Consider the following 8,389-nt stretch of genomic DNA (forward strand, 5'->3'; position numbering starts at 1 on the left):
CTCTCATAATCTATCTTCTCTCTCTATTTTTTGAGTGTCTCTTTTTCATGTGCATGTTTGTACATTCATAATTAGACCCGACTCTTCCTGGTAGTATTTTCAAAATGGAATCTGTTTTCTTCACAAAAGGATTTGGGAATGAGTTATGTTTAAGTGCTATGTTTAGGAACAAACAGGTATTTAAAAAAACACAGGCTGCAGGCATTGAAAATGTGGACTAAAGCCAGACAAGGCAGTTTGTGAAATGTTATAAGCTGATACAATGAGGGCAGATTGTCTTATCCCAGGCCCATTAAGCCAGGATGGCCCCAATTCATTTTGAGAAGCAAGTGTTTTATTTAAGTGCGCTTTCCGAGGCAGGTGGTGGGAGAAGAGGTAGCAAGTTTTACTGACAGGCCTACTAGTGAATCATTAAGACTATATTTTTAGGAATCATTTCTATACTTTGTAACTTGAGAAATGTGTTTGAAAGTGTCTGAATGTAGAAGAAGTCAGAGGGACAACCCTCTCACTAGCTGGGAATCCAGAAAAAAGGACAAAGAGACAGTCACCCAGCTGGGTCTGGGAAGCAAGCCTGGCCGAGCAAGGGGAAACATGCCAATCTCAAGCCCAGGGCTAGTCAGGATCAGAAGCCAACCAGGAAAAAGTTAAGCTCGCCTGCTAATAGTGACAGAGTAGCATATTTTTATTATTAATCTTGTTGTTAAGGGTTCTGTAGTTAGCTGAATCAAGGCAAGATAAAATGATATCTGTTACCCTGTACATTCACTTGCCGTCTCTAAAACAAAGCAACTTAACTATTCATATCTGGCTTTCTTAATAAAGTATTTCAGACCACCTTCAGAAAAACTGGAAAGCACACATCAGAGCAAGTGCGAAAGATATGAACGACATCCAGTACAGATCCCAAGGGGATCCTATTTTTACACCCTCCCCCGGACTATGCATCATATCATTAGATATTGGGCATTACAGGCATGCTCCTGAACATAAGTCACTTGAACCATTTATGGGAGTGATTGGCACTGCTGTACCTGAGATTATATCTAAGCCAGACCCAAAACTTGTAACACAGGAAATACTTTCAATTATAGCGCACTGCCCCAGATGCTACTTTCATGTTACAAGAGAGTCCCCTCCCAGATCTGATGTAATTGTCCGTAGTCAGACTCTAACGGGTCATGCCATCCGTCAACCATGGCTACAAAAAGTCAGGTAGTCCAAAGTCGGTATTAATTTCCTTATTATACAGGAAAACAGCTGGAATATGGTGGTGTAAGCCTTTAATATATACACCAACCCCAGAGCACATCACATCCTGAGCTCACCATGTGATACTTATATTATCCTCATTAAACTCGATATAAAAGTTAGAACTTTAGAAAAATTAATGCAATTTGTATATTTCATTAAGATAAATGCAATAGCTTTGATCTTTAGTTTGTATTCAGAAATGATTTTCTACTTTAAAAAAAATACAGATGGAAGTGATTAGTCGCACTATTAGTGCTCTTTGGAATTGGCAGAAGTGATGAGCAGAGGAACAGATGCTGCGCCGGCGGGGGGCACACACGGGCCCTGCCCACGCCGGCGGGGGCACACACGGGCCCTGCCCACGCCGGCGGGGGGCACACACGGGCCCTGCCCACGCCGGCGGGGGGCACACACGGGCCCTGCCCACGCCGGCGGGGGGCACACACGGGCCCTGCCCACGCCGGCGGGGGGCACACACGGGCCCTGCCCCCGCCGGCGGGGGGCACACACGGGCCCTGCCCCCGCCGGCGGGGGGCACACACGGGCCCTGCCCCCGCCGGCGGGGGGCACACACGGGCCCTGCCCCCGCTGGCGGGGGCACACACGGGCCCTGCCCACACCGGCGGGGGCACACACGGGCCCTGCCCACACCGGCGGGGGCACACACGGGCCCTGCCCACACCGGCGGGGGCACACACGGGCCCTGCCCCCCCCCCCCCCCCCCGGTGGGGGCACACACTGGCCCTGTCCCCGCCGGCCGGGGCAGGATTGATAAAGTTATTACTTACTTTAAGTGGTTTTTGACTCCAGTTTTAGTGAGTGAACAGAACCGTCCCTCCACCAGACACAGTTAAACCTGTGATTACTGGCCTTTAAAGCACCATCAGTTCTTGCGATACTTAACACCAACAGTTATTCGATCTCTGTGTAACAAAGAGAGAAGCTGCCACTCCAAAACACACCTGTCATTTTCTTCAGTTGCAGCCACGTTTCAGTAATATTCTTACACAACAAGGAAATTGGGTTACTGTTCACTGTGGCAAAATCACAAGGTAAACAGCCTGTCCAGGATTGTGGCTGCCCATCCCATCATTGAGCCTGTACACGGGCAGCAACAAGACCGATGTCTCACCCTCTACAACCCTCAGGAGGATATTGTACCAAGCACGGAGCAGCGTCCGGGTAGGTTCTCCCAGGGTCTGCCTGAATGTGGTGGGATCTCACACACAGCTGTGCGAGTCTGCTGGGATCTGTTAAAAGCCCGACCCTAACAATTAAACAAACTAAATATGCTCACAATTTCAAGACTTTAAGAATAATCTTAAGAAATAAAATAAACAGATAAAAGAAAGTGTGTGCCTTTTTGTCGATAGTTTAAAACCTCCCTAAGGGCCCCTTTTAGGGAGATTTAATGGAGCCTGTCAGGTGATACTGTTCTGCCCAAAGGGAATAAAAGCCGACGTGTCTTCCAATTGTGAATTCGAGTGCCTTCACCTTTTAGCAAGGTACGACCTGAAATCCAGTGCTAATACCTCAAAAGAAACTAAGCAGGCCAGTGGAATTCAAAAAAAATCAGAAATATTCAACACTCCTATCCATTTCCCTATGATCAGCCTGTACTTCTTAAATTCTTTTTAGATTGGGGTTAGAATAATCTTCAGACAGCATTTCTCACACCATCAAAAAACTATTTTAGTGTAAAATGAGAATTTTGCAAAATAACACATATAACCTAATCATGCATCATACTGCAAACAACATGATAAAGGTATGGAACTGAACTTTATTCATTACCACAGCCTACATTTTCCTACAGTGCATCAGTTACCACACTTGAAAAGTATTACATTGGCTGTAACACACTTTGGGACCTCCTGAGGTTGTGAAAGGCACTGTATAAATGCAAGTTCATTTTCCTCCTTCTTTCTTTCATTATTCTTGTGTTCATGCTGTAAACTGAACGACAGTGAGATTCATGGTGGATTTCAGTTCAGGAATGGCTTCTTGCAGCAGTGCAGTGATACAGCTGCTGCTCCCAGTAATACAGAGACTGCTCGAATCATACCATGGGGCAAGTATGAATTACATTGTTGGTGCTGGCATTTCTCCAATCTCTTGGAAAGGCCGAAACTGCTTGGGTGGTCTGCAGGGGGCAGGAAAGAGCACCAGAGTATTGAGTCTGCAGAGCTTAAATAAAACAAGGTCACCTCTGATAATAAGCCACTTTGCATTTGAGTGTCTGCCTTTGGAGGCAGTGTTTCTGGAGACATGGGCCAAAAGCAGCACTTTCCACTGAAGATCCTGCCACTGACAGCACAACCTGTGTCAGGTGGCCGCTGACTTCAGAGTTGTTGCTGAGAGCAAACCAGCGATGGGCCCCGCAGTGCCAGCACTTACACCAAGATTGCACTCACCTGAGGTCTCCTGCCTTGACCTAGTGTGCAGGGTCAGTGGGAGGGCACATTATTTAAATATGCATGGCATGTGCCTATGCCACTAGGGGCGCAACTGAGACGCCCGTCACCCCTGCAGACTGGAAAGCCCTGTGCCTGCTGTTATCTGGGGGTGAGGATTAAGATTGCACCTCGCCCCGCACCCTTGGAAAGACAAATCAATGTGGTTGAAAGGGGGCCAAAAAAAGCAATTGGAAAAACAAATAGCTTTATTTGGGGGGGGGGGGGGGGGGGGGGCGCGCAGGCCACAACCCAGTCCCGGAGCCCCAAGGTTGGTCACACTCCCACAGATCCTGAACTCGTATGTCTCTTCCATCTCGCCATACCAGCCTCTGAGAACACCCAGCGTAGGGAGTCCCTGCCCCCTCCACATCATTGGTTTTGGTTTGGGCGGGCGGAGGCCGAGGAAACCTCAGGATGCAGTCCAAGACCCAGCGGCTCCTGGTGGAGTTTGCAACTATTTCAGCAAACAACCGGCACAGTTTCAGTTGGAGTCACTGCTAGAACTGAAAAATTTCAGCACAGGGAAGTCCCTTGTTGGGGTGAGGTTAGGCATCTCCCCACTTCCACGTCATCAGATGGCTATTTTGGTGCACAAAACGCAAAGTAATAACCTGGGATTAAGAGAAGTTTAAAAAACACCACAGGCACTTACTGAACACAGGACAAGTTATCCGATTAACTACCATACTATTTTCTGATTTCTGTACCCAGCAGGAGACAAAGTAGGGATAATGGGCAGGTACTCCAATTGGCAGGATGTGACTACTGGCGTCCCACAGGGCTCTGTACTGGGGCTTCAACCAGTGTTCCCCGTAAGGTGCGCGGCCTGATCCAGGGAACCCACGTAGCCGGCGTTTCAATGTAAAAACCACGCATGTGCGGTATTTTGAATGGCCACCCAGTGCTAAATAAAAATACAGGGAACACAGGCTTCAACTATTCACCTTATTTATTAACAACTTAGATGATGGGATAGCGAGCCACATAGCCAAGTTTGTCGATGACACAAAGATAGGCGGCAATGGAAGCAGTGCAAGAAAGAAAGACTTTCATTTATGTAGCGCCTTTCACAACCTCAGGATATCCCAAAGCGTTTTAGTCAATGAAGTACTTTTTGAAGTGTAGTCATTGTTGTAATGCAGAGGGTAGCATAAATTTACTAAGAGATATTGGCCCGGAACTTGCAGTCAGCAGCGAAGCAAAGGCCTTCGCCGCTGGCCCCGAAGTAAGCTTTGCACAAGGATCTCCCCATCCCTGTGTCGATAACTTTTCCAACCTTCAATTCAAATCAACGAACTGCAGTGGATCTCCCCTTGTGCGAACATCAACAGGCTGTCGATGCAGCCAATAAAAAGGCAGAATTTTCAGACAGCGAACAAGGAAGCGAGTAAGCTCTTAAAATTTTAACTTTTTCAAATAGTTAGAGAGAGCAAAAGAAAGATTGGGGCTCTCATGGGGAAAAAGCATATCTGAAATAAAGATGGACAAACTTTTTAAAAAATTAATTTTTTTTTGAAAAGTTTCTTAAAAATGTTAATTTTTTATTAAAATGGACAAATGTCACACTGCACAAAATTAAATTAGTTTTCCTGGACCTTAACATTTATTTAACAGTTATAACGCTATCAGAAACCCCAGTTACACGTAATCCCTTTGGGTCAAACTTTTAGTGGGGAATTTAACAGTAATTACTGCGGAAGAGCCGAAGTTTGTGTCGGTTTCAATGATTTAGCTGATTATGCAGATTGTATTGATTTCTGGGGGGGGGAGGGGGGTAGGGACAGCGCAGCCTGTTTCGGAGCGGTCAATGACTGACCGTAACTTTAGGATTTCCGCATGTGCCTGCACGTGCGCCAAATCCCAAAGTTGCGGGTCAGTTTCAAAGGCGGAATGACGTCGACGCTGCTAGTTCGCGCCATCCAGATTGCAAATTCCAGCCAGTAAGAGATTAAGTGAATGAAATTCATTTGCCACAGTTTTGCTCAATGTAGGCAAGTGTGAGGTTATCCACTTCGGACCTAAAAAGGATAGATCAGCGTACTTTCTAAATGATGAAAAGCTAACTGGACTTCTGCGGTACAGGACACAATTTCAAAATTTGCAAGAGACATGAAACTTGGAAGCGTAGAAACACCCCCGACACACAGACCCAGAGCGCCCCCCGGCCAACAGGCCCAGAGCCCCCCCTCCCCCACAACAGACCCAGAGCCCCACCCCCACAACAGACCCAGAGCCACCCGCCACAACAGACCCAGAGCTCCCCCCCCCGACAACAGACCCAGAGCCCCCCCCACCCCCACAACAGACCCAGAGCCACCCGCCACAACAGACCCAGAGCTCCCCCCCCGACAACAGACCCAGAGCCCCCCCCCACCCCACAACAGACCCAGAGCACCCCCCCACAACAGACCCAGAGCCCCCCCACCCCAACAGACCCAGAGCCCCCCCAACCCCACACAGACCCAGAGCACCCCCCCACCCCCACAACAGACCCAGAGCCCCCCCCCACAACACACCGAGCCCCCAACAGACCCAGAGCACCCCCACCCCCACAACAGACCCAGAGCCCCCCCACAACACACCGAGCCCCCAACAGACCCAGAGCACCCCCACCCCCACAACAGACCAGAGCCCCCCCCACCCCCACAACAGACCAGAGCCCCCCCACAACAGACCCAGAGCCCCCCCCCACCCCCACAACAGACCCAGAGCCCCCCCACCCCCACAACAGACCCAGAGCACCCCCACCCAACAGACCCAGAGCCCCCCCCACAACAGACCCAGAGCTCCCCCCACCCCCACAACAGACCCAGAGCCCCCCGCCACAACAGACCCAGAGCCCCCCCACCCCAACAGACCCACAGCCCACCCCACCCCCACAGCCCCCGCCACAACAGACCCAGAGCCCCCCCCCACAACAGACCCAGAGCACCCCCCCACCCAAACAGACCCAGAGCACACCCCCCACCCCAACAGACCCACAGTCCACCCGACCCCCACAGCCCCCCGCCACAACAGACCCAGAGCCCCCCCCCCAACAGACCCAGAGCCCCCCCCGCCACAACAGACCCAGAGCCCCCCCCAACAGACCCAGAGCCCCCCCGACACACAGACCCAGAGCACCCCCACCCAAACAGACCACAGCCCACCCCACCCCCACAGCCCCCGCCACAACAGACCCAGAGCCCCCCCACAACAGACCCAGAGCACCCCCCACCCAAACAGACCCACAGCCCACCCCACCCCCACAGCCCCCCGCCACAACAGACCCAGAGCCCCCCCCCACAACAGACCCAGAGCACCCCCCACCCAAACAGACCCAGAGCACACCCCCCACCCCCACAGTCCCCCGCCACAACAGACCCAGAGCCCCCCCGACACACCGACCCAGAGCCCCCCCCAACAGACCCAGAGCCCCCCACAACAGACCCAGAGCCCCCCCACCCCCACAACATACCCAGAGCCCCCCCACCCCCCCAACAGACCCAGAGCCCCCCCACCCCCACAACAGACCCAGAGCCCCCCCACCCCCACAACAGACCCAGAGCCCCCCCACCCCCACAACAGACCCAGAGCCCCCCCACCCCACAACAGACCCAGAGCCCCCCCACCCCCCAAACAGACCCAGAGTCCCCCCACAACACACCCAGGAGCCCCCCCCCCCACAACAGACCCAGAGCCCCACCCCCGACCCCCACAACAGACCCAGAGCCCCCCCACCCCAACAGACCAGAGTCCCCCACCCCCACAACAGACCCAGAGCCCCCCCCCGGCCCCACAACAGACCCAGAGCCCCCCAACCCCACAACAGACCCAGAGCCCCCACTCCAACAGACCCAGAGCCCCCCCCACCCCACAACAGACCCAGAGCACCCCCCCCACCCCAACAGACCCAGAGCCCCCCCCCACAACAGACCCAGAGCCCCCCCCCCACCCCCACAACAGACCCAGAGACCCCGGACCCCCACAACAGACCCAGAGCCCCCCCACCCCACAACAGACCCAGAGCCCACCCCAACAGACCCAGAGCGCAGCCCCCCACCCCAACAGACCCAGAGCCCCACAACAGTACCAGAGCCCCCCCGACACACAGACCCAGAGCCCCCCCCACAACAGACCCAGAGGCCCCCCCCAACAGACACAGAGCCCCCCCACCCCCGCAACAGATCCAGAGCCCCCCCCCACCCCCACAACAGACCCAGAGCCCCCCCCCACCCCCACAACAGACCCAGAGCGCCCCCACCCCCCACAACAGACCCAGAGCCCCCCACCCCCGCAACAGATCCCAGAGCCCCCCCCCACCCCCACAACAGACCCAGAGCCCCCCCCACCCCCACAACAGACCCAGAGCCCCCCCACCCCCGCAACAGACCCAGAGCCCCCCCACCCCCGCAACAGACCCAGAGCCCCCCCACCCCCGCAACAGACCCAGAGCCCCCCCACCCCCCGCAACAGACCCAGAGCCCCCCCACCCCCGCAACAGACCCAGAGCCCCCCCACCCCCGCAACAGACCCAGAGCCCCCCCACCCCCGCAACAGACCCAGAGCCCCCCCACCCCCGCAACAGACCCAGAGCCCCCCCACCCCCGCAACAGACCCAGAGCCCCCCCACCCCCCGCAACAGACCCAGAGCCCCCCCACCCCCCGCAACAGACCCAGAGCCCCCCCACCCCCGCAAC

The 8,389-nt window shown here is 54.0% G+C and overlaps 1 pseudogene; it reads left to right on the forward strand.

The window, feature by feature from the left end:
• Positions 1 to 413: 413 nt before the first annotated feature.
• LOC147104933 (small nucleolar RNA U3) lies at positions 414 to 501 on the forward strand (annotated as a pseudogene).
• Positions 502 to 8,389: the final 7,888 nt, after the last annotated feature.

Source organism: Somniosus microcephalus, chromosome 19 (genome assembly GCF_052327205.1).
Source record: "Somniosus microcephalus isolate GS21.2 chromosome 19, FLI_Smic_1.0, whole genome shotgun sequence".
NCBI lineage: Eukaryota > Metazoa > Chordata > Chondrichthyes > Squaliformes > Somniosidae > Somniosus > Somniosus microcephalus.